Raw genomic sequence first — 7,500 nt, forward strand, 5'->3', positions numbered from 1 at the left:
CTTTATTTGCATTAAGTTGTGAATATAGAACTGTATTAATTAATGCTGGGCATACTTATTGATTCAAACATGTACGTGTAACAATTAGCATATTGAAATTAATACTGCATGAAGAATGTTACGAAACGGATGTAATCACATGGATGTCAAATGGAAAATTAAATGTTTTCACATTCTCACACCTCTTGACTTTACGCTTTATTTACTTCTCACAGAAAAATTTGTCGCTCAGCTTTTCTGAGTCTTCAATCACATGCATATATTACATAATACTGCACTACCATTGATTACTCCGTAGACTGATATTATATGTGTGTGTGTCTGTGTAAGTGTGTGTACGTTTGTGTGTGTGTGCACATGGTTGCTTGTGTGTGGTTGCTTTATATTACATATAGTATTTGTGTATATATATTTTTTATATTTATAATGTATTTTTATATAGATGCCAATGACTACATTGCATATATAATATATATGTGGATGAGGCGGCGAGCTGGCAGAAACGTAGGCACGCCGGGCGGAATGCTTAGCGGTATTTTGACTGTCTTTATGTCCTGAGTTCAAATTCCACTGAGGTTGACTTTGCCTTTCATGCATTCGGGGTTGATAAATTAAGTACCAGTTGCGTACTGAGGCCGATCCAATCGACTGCCCCCTCCGCCAAAATTTCGGGTCTTGTGCCTAGAGAAGAAAAGAATATATATATATGGAGGTAATATATATCAGTATGTGTGTGTGTGTGTGTGTCTATGTTTGTTAATATGTGTGTCTACATGAGAGGTATATTTGTAGATACTGTATTTGTATCAGTAGGAAAGCTTTGTGGCATTTACCTCGTCACTCTGAGATCTGTGACGAAGACCTTGTTTTCACCTTCGCCGTTCGTCGCTTTGGTTCCTATAAATATATCTCCGAAATGGCGTCCATATTAATCTTCCTCGGTCTTTTTTTTATTCTTTTTTATTTTTTCTCTGAGGTATATTGTTTGGTAGAGTGGGCTTTGCCAGGCTTCAATGCTAAAGACGCACTTATATGTGATACCCTACCATTTCGCCAGGAGTTGGTTGTTCAAAGAAGACTGCTATGTTACGTTAAGGCTTAAGACTACTGAAATTGTAATGTCATTTTGCTGTCTTGATTAGCACTGCTTTACAGACACAAGTTTCGATAATGAAAACAGAACTGACAGCAGCCCTAGAACGAGTAAGAGCACAAAAACCGAATGAAATATTTCTTAATATTTGCGACTCAATTGGTTTCTCTCTCTCTCTCTGTCTGTCTGTATGTCTCTCTTTCTTTCTTTCTCTCTCTCTCGCTCGCTCTGTCACACCCCATACACACCTCTGTATGTGTTTACATATATATATATATTATATATATATATATATATATATATACATATATATATATTCATTTATTCTTTTGCTTATTTCAGTCTATCTTTACTTCTTCATTCGCTGGTGCCTCAAATTTAGGTTAAATCAGTGTTTCTCAAAGGGGAGGCCTATGGGACGGTCGGAAAAGTTGTTTTGAGAAAATTTGGTTTAGATATTTGACAACTCAGCACCGTCCATTGGACGGGGGGCATTTTGCTCGTATGTACATATATATATATATATATATATATATATATATATATATACGTGCATATATGGGTACAGGCCGTTACCAACGTTCAAACGGTGCAAATAACAAGAAATATGTAAAGAAACGAAGGAAAAGCGAGTGAAATGCGTAAACAACGAGAACAAAATTGAGAACAGAACACATAAACAGAGAGAAAGGAGCCTTCATCAGTAGTAGGCTGTCTATCTACTTCTCATTTCGAGCATTCAACGACAATGAATGCTCGAAATGAGGAGTAGATAGACAGTCGACAACTGATGAAGGGTCCTTTCTCTCTGTATATTCATCCTGGTCTCCATTTTGTTCTCGTTGTTTAAGTATTTAACTCGTTTGTTTATATATTTCATCTAATTTATACCGTTAGTGGCATCCTGTACCCATATATGCATGTGTATATATGTATATATATACATATGCATATACATATACATATATATACATATATATATATATATATATATATAATATATATATATATATATAATATATATATATATATATATATATTATATATATATTATATATGTGTATATATTATATCATATTATATTATATCATATGATTTATTATTTATTATTTAATTGAACGCGACGCATCCATTTCCAAGTATATGCATATATATATATATATATATATATATATATATATATATATATATATATACATACGGTACACTCCTGTTAGTTTCGCCTACCAAATACACTCACAAGATTTTGGGTTAAGGTTAGGGTTAGGCTATAGTTGAAGACACTTGACCAAGGTGCCACACGGTAGGACTGAACCCGGAACCATGTGGTTGAAAAGCAAGCTTCCTATCACACAGCCACGTTTGCGCCTGCGTCTATAGCTTCTAACACATATGTCTATACATGTACACAAATATATATATATATATACAACATATATCTATACACACATATATCTATACACACACACAAATATATACATATATCTATACACACACAAATACACACACACAGACATATATACATTTGTATATATGTACGTCTGCATATGAGATCGTATGTCAGAACAGCTTACGCACCGAAAATCTTCAAAGACAGTTATATTCCTTTTCATTTTCTTTGTTAATAATTGTTAATTATAATTTGTTGTATAAGCAAATAGATACGACGCACTTTTGCGCCTCGGTCACTGACTCATTAATGATGAAATCAGTGACATGTTAGCGACCAGGTCATAGGAGAGCGTCGACACTCTTAGCTGTTCATTGTTTAAAATACAGTTTAGAAATAAAATGCTACGAAGCCATCTGTTTCTTGTATTCTTATTTTGTAGCTGTATTTCTTACACAATGTAGTTATCTGTTTACGTACTTGCATACATATATACAAAGAAGCATACACACACTCACTCTCTCTCTCACACACAGACACATGTATGCAAGTATGTAGACAGACGATTACATTGTGTAAGAAATAAAGATGCAACTAACGAATATATATATATATATATATATATATATATATATATGCTTCTGTGTGTGTATACATAAATAAATATACATGTTTGTATATATGTGTGTATATGTGTAAAGTGTTTAGTGTGTTTATACAGAGCGTTCGAGAACAAGTCATTAAATGACTATAAATCATTGTATCAAATTACATTTCATATTCAAAATTTAACATAATCAACAGATAAAATTTGATATATTCTATGAACGTCTGGTCTTGGAACTGCTGATAATACGAAGCAATATAACCAGAAAACATCAAGAAATATTTCATTCGGTGTTTGCACGCTTAGTCGTTCAATGGCTGCTCTCAATTCGTCGACTTTTCTTGTTTGGAGCTGTATACCCTATCGTTTAAGTAACTTCATAAAGCATTTAGTGGTGTCCAGTGAACGTGGAAGGTGTTGCATTGCACCTTTTCCTTGTCTCCAGCAGCTTTGCAAGATTTCATTAAATGTAGCTAGTCTCCCATCTTTTTGGAATTATGACTCTACATCTTCAAAGTCCTCTTCAATACTTCCCATGACAGATTGTTGCAGAAACTTCATATATACGGAACCAGTAACAGTATTGTAAAGAAAAGAATGGCCTAATTTATCAATATCATGCTAAACTTCACCATATTCTAAATCTAGTAAATTAACTTGATCTTCCTCCTTCATAATATGCGAACTGTTAGGGTCCCAGTACATGCAACTGTAGGGTTGAATCGAACTATTTAATTTAAATGCAGCCGCAACGCTCCAATCAATCTTTGTTGGAAGCTATGCATCCATTAGTATCTTGCCAAGTATCACTCAATTTTACAATACATCTTTTAAAATCACTAAGCGAGCATTACATTGCCAGGAGCATAATTTTACTTATATATTTTGCAATTTCCCAATGATTTTATATTATTCATTTTCTACTCCGTTGTCGGGATTTAAAAGGATAATATAATGAGTTGAGTCACTCGCGATATTCGTCACGATTTTGGTTTCAGGCGAATCACTCAGATTTTCCATTGTCAATCAACTCTCAATGGTTTAATAGTTGCACATATATAAAGGAGTTTTAAGATGATTCTAAACCGACCAATATTTTCCATTGAACATTTCTTGAAATAATTGCAAAGATTATCTTTTAATTCTGTTTATGCTATTAAATATTTAATGTCATTAAATTGAGTTTTAATTAGACCAATGATGCTTTTTTTTTATCACCGTTCTTCATCTCTTTTTTATTTTAACTCATTTCATTACACAGTCGATGCCTTAAGTGTCGAAGATTTCCTTTAATGCAAAATAAGCAGAAAATCAAATGCAAAACCACCTTCATGCACATTTATAGGAATTCTCTTCTTAAAGGGTTCAAACAAATGTGAAGAGGTCCTTTAACACAACGACTTACTCTTCTGTAATGGATACAATTATACTTTGAACTGTGCTGCATCAAGAAAACACTTTCACTAAGATGCTTTGTCTTTATCTTGCATTTCCTCCTTGCTTGTTGCCGACCATCAGTATGGATTAAACGGATTGTTTTGCAGTATCTTTGTGGTTCATCTAAAATGTCATTTATTGGGAAAAATTGCTGTTCAGAACCAGCGAAAAAATTTCTTTTGCGGTATTTAGTGATTGGATGAAAATAATTAACAAAAGCTTTTTAATTTAGCACTAGTGCCTTGAGGGCCAGATATCTTCTTGACCACCACATATTATTAAGAGAACGAAACGATAAAGTTTTGTATTCTACAATCCTGACTTTCTTTAAATTTATTTGCTTGAACTGGATCGATTTTCATGCCCATCTCACCAGCAATAACATGAAGAATATGATCGCGAATAAAGCGACCGAAATTAGGTTATTTCGGAGGATTTCTGGTGTAACGTTACTCGACAGGATGCGCACTCGAAGATCAAGGAGAGACTCCAGGCCGCGCCGCTGCTTTTCCGCATTAAGAGGTCACAGTTCCGATAACATGCTCATGCGATTTGAACGAGTCAGCAAAAATCTACAAGATAGAAGCTTCAGGCCGAGTCAACAGGCAGGAAACACAGAGGGTAGACCAAAACAGAAGATGGTTGGATAACATGCATAGTCTCACTTGGTGTCGCTTAGAAATCTGGTTGCTTCTGATATGAGCGATCCTTCCAGGAAACGTGATCGGAGAATATGGGTGGATGGTTGCTCTACAATTAACTTTAATGACTGTCTTGAGTAATGTTTTTACTCAGTTCGCTCCTGGAATACTGTTCCGATCATCGATTACTCCAAACTGTTCAGGATGCTTGATACAACATTGTCCAATTAAATTAGAGACAAGCTGTTTAAGCTGAATCATAAACCCTTTGTTTGTACTTTTCTGACATTAAAGATGCACCATTTCAAGTCAACAACATTAGTTTTTATATAAGTAAATGAATGGCTGTCGACTTCGTATGGTGTGCCTGCAGCGCATTCATGATACTACAACGAAAGTCTTCTCGATTAGGCGTGAGTTATCCAGCTGCCTCGCCACTCTTGTCCAACCTACTCATGATATTATCCATTCATTGCGTTCTTTAACTGCCTCTTGATCTATTACCGTCTACTCTTCCTTCCATGACAATGTTTTCCAGAGCTCTGCTTTTTCGAATATGACCATAAAAAACGAACTCATGATTTTCACAATGTCCAGGAGTTACCGTCTTTGAACTGCCAGCTGTAACAGCGATTCATTTATCTGATGATCCTTCTAAGAGACTCGTTACATTCTCCTATAAAACCCATATTTCAAACGCATTATGTTCTCTTCAAAATGTTTTCAGACTACATGCTTCACAAATATAAATGGCTATTTGTTCGCACTTGCTTGGTTTCTAACCTAGTTAAGACATTCTTGCTGCTCCAGATGTTATTAAGTTTTTCCATGAACGTTCTTATCATATGTGGCTCCATAAGAAATTTGGGCTCCAAAATATTTATGTTATTCAACCTGTTCGAGCATCTCACTGCCGAGTTTGGCGTTAACGTTCACTTTCTCTTTTCCTATTACAATGAGTTTTGTTTTCTTATGGTGGAATTGAAGACCGTGCGTATTTGATACCTCCGCGACTCTATCTAGGAGTGGTTGTATAAGAAATTTTGATTTGTCTGAAATCGACTTTTCATCCAGACGAATTTTTTTCTGTTGTCAAACTGCTGCTTTTTCAGAACAAAAACATACAGGATAGCATTTTACTAACAGAAATGTATCAACTTCACCAACGATTAATGTATGATATTTTAATGCTGATTTCCCTGAATGAATGACGCTTTGTATTTATTCTCGCTACTCAAAGGCATAGTCTTACGGCTAAATATTTAACCATAGCCTCATACATTGCACAGAGTTCAATGAAGCCATGATTTCTATTGCAAGTAATACAGTGTCTATGAAAATCTTTACTTTATTTACCTTGGGGGATTTTTTCCTTCATATGCATCACCTTTGTATAAAATTCCATCAAAAACTTCTTTTAATGGTGGAATAATTCAGTTTACGCACATTTTGGTAACAAAAATATGTCGATTATGGTTGATGCATATTAAGCTAATTTAATTCCTTCCTTTCAATGTTTCTTTCTTTCTTTTGTCTTTTTTCTTGCCTTTTCTTTTTTTGCTCGTAATTTATTCATTTGTTGTTTCTCATCATATTTTACATATGAAACTTAAATTTCGTGGTATTTGAAGGTTTATCTAACTTAAATTGCTGTAGAGATTGTTAGATGTTAGTGTTGCTGCTTCAAACTTTGTGCTACGCCAATCGTTTTAAATTGAAAAGAGGAGATTTTTGGTACATTTGTAACATCCACTCCACCATCTTTTTTTACATTGCCACAATTGTAGCACCTTCAGTTTAATAGTACATCAATTACTACTTTCTCTGTTTTGGAAAGAAAAATACATTAAGTGATATGTATCATAAATATTAAAAATATTGTGTTTATTCACCATTTCAACATGTTATTCAAATTAGAACACTAATAACGTTTATTCTTTGAGGAAGATTTTATTAACGTCAATATAATTGCAAACAGTATGGCGACGAGCTGGTAGAATCGTTCGCACATGGAGCAAGACAGCTTTGTAGGATTTCATCAGTTTTAATCTTTTGAGTTTCATCTCTTTTTTACACTAGGCACAATACCGAAAATTTTGGGGAAGGGGGCAGTCGATTAGGTCGACCCCCAATACGCAACTGATACTTAATTTATCGACCCCAAAAGGATGGACTGCAAAGTTGACATCGGCAGAATTTGAACTCAGAATGTACCGGCAGACGAAATACTGCTAAGCATTTCGCCCAGCGTGGTAACGTTTCTGCCAGCACGCCGCCTTATATTTCAAAAAACTATTCTTCTCTACTCTTGGGACAAGGCACGAAATTTTGG

The 7,500-nt window shown here is 34.6% G+C and overlaps 1 protein-coding gene across 1 annotated transcript in view; it reads left to right on the forward strand.

Moving 5' to 3' along the window:
• The window catches only part of LOC115216181 (PDF receptor-like), a 284,070-nt gene that overhangs the window by 115,624 nt on the left and 160,946 nt on the right, over positions 1-7,500 (forward strand). The gene's annotated exons all lie outside the window — the stretch shown is intronic.

This window comes from Octopus sinensis, linkage group LG10 (genome assembly GCF_006345805.1).
Source record: "Octopus sinensis linkage group LG10, ASM634580v1, whole genome shotgun sequence".
Classification (NCBI taxonomy): Eukaryota; Metazoa; Mollusca; class Cephalopoda; order Octopoda; family Octopodidae; genus Octopus; species Octopus sinensis.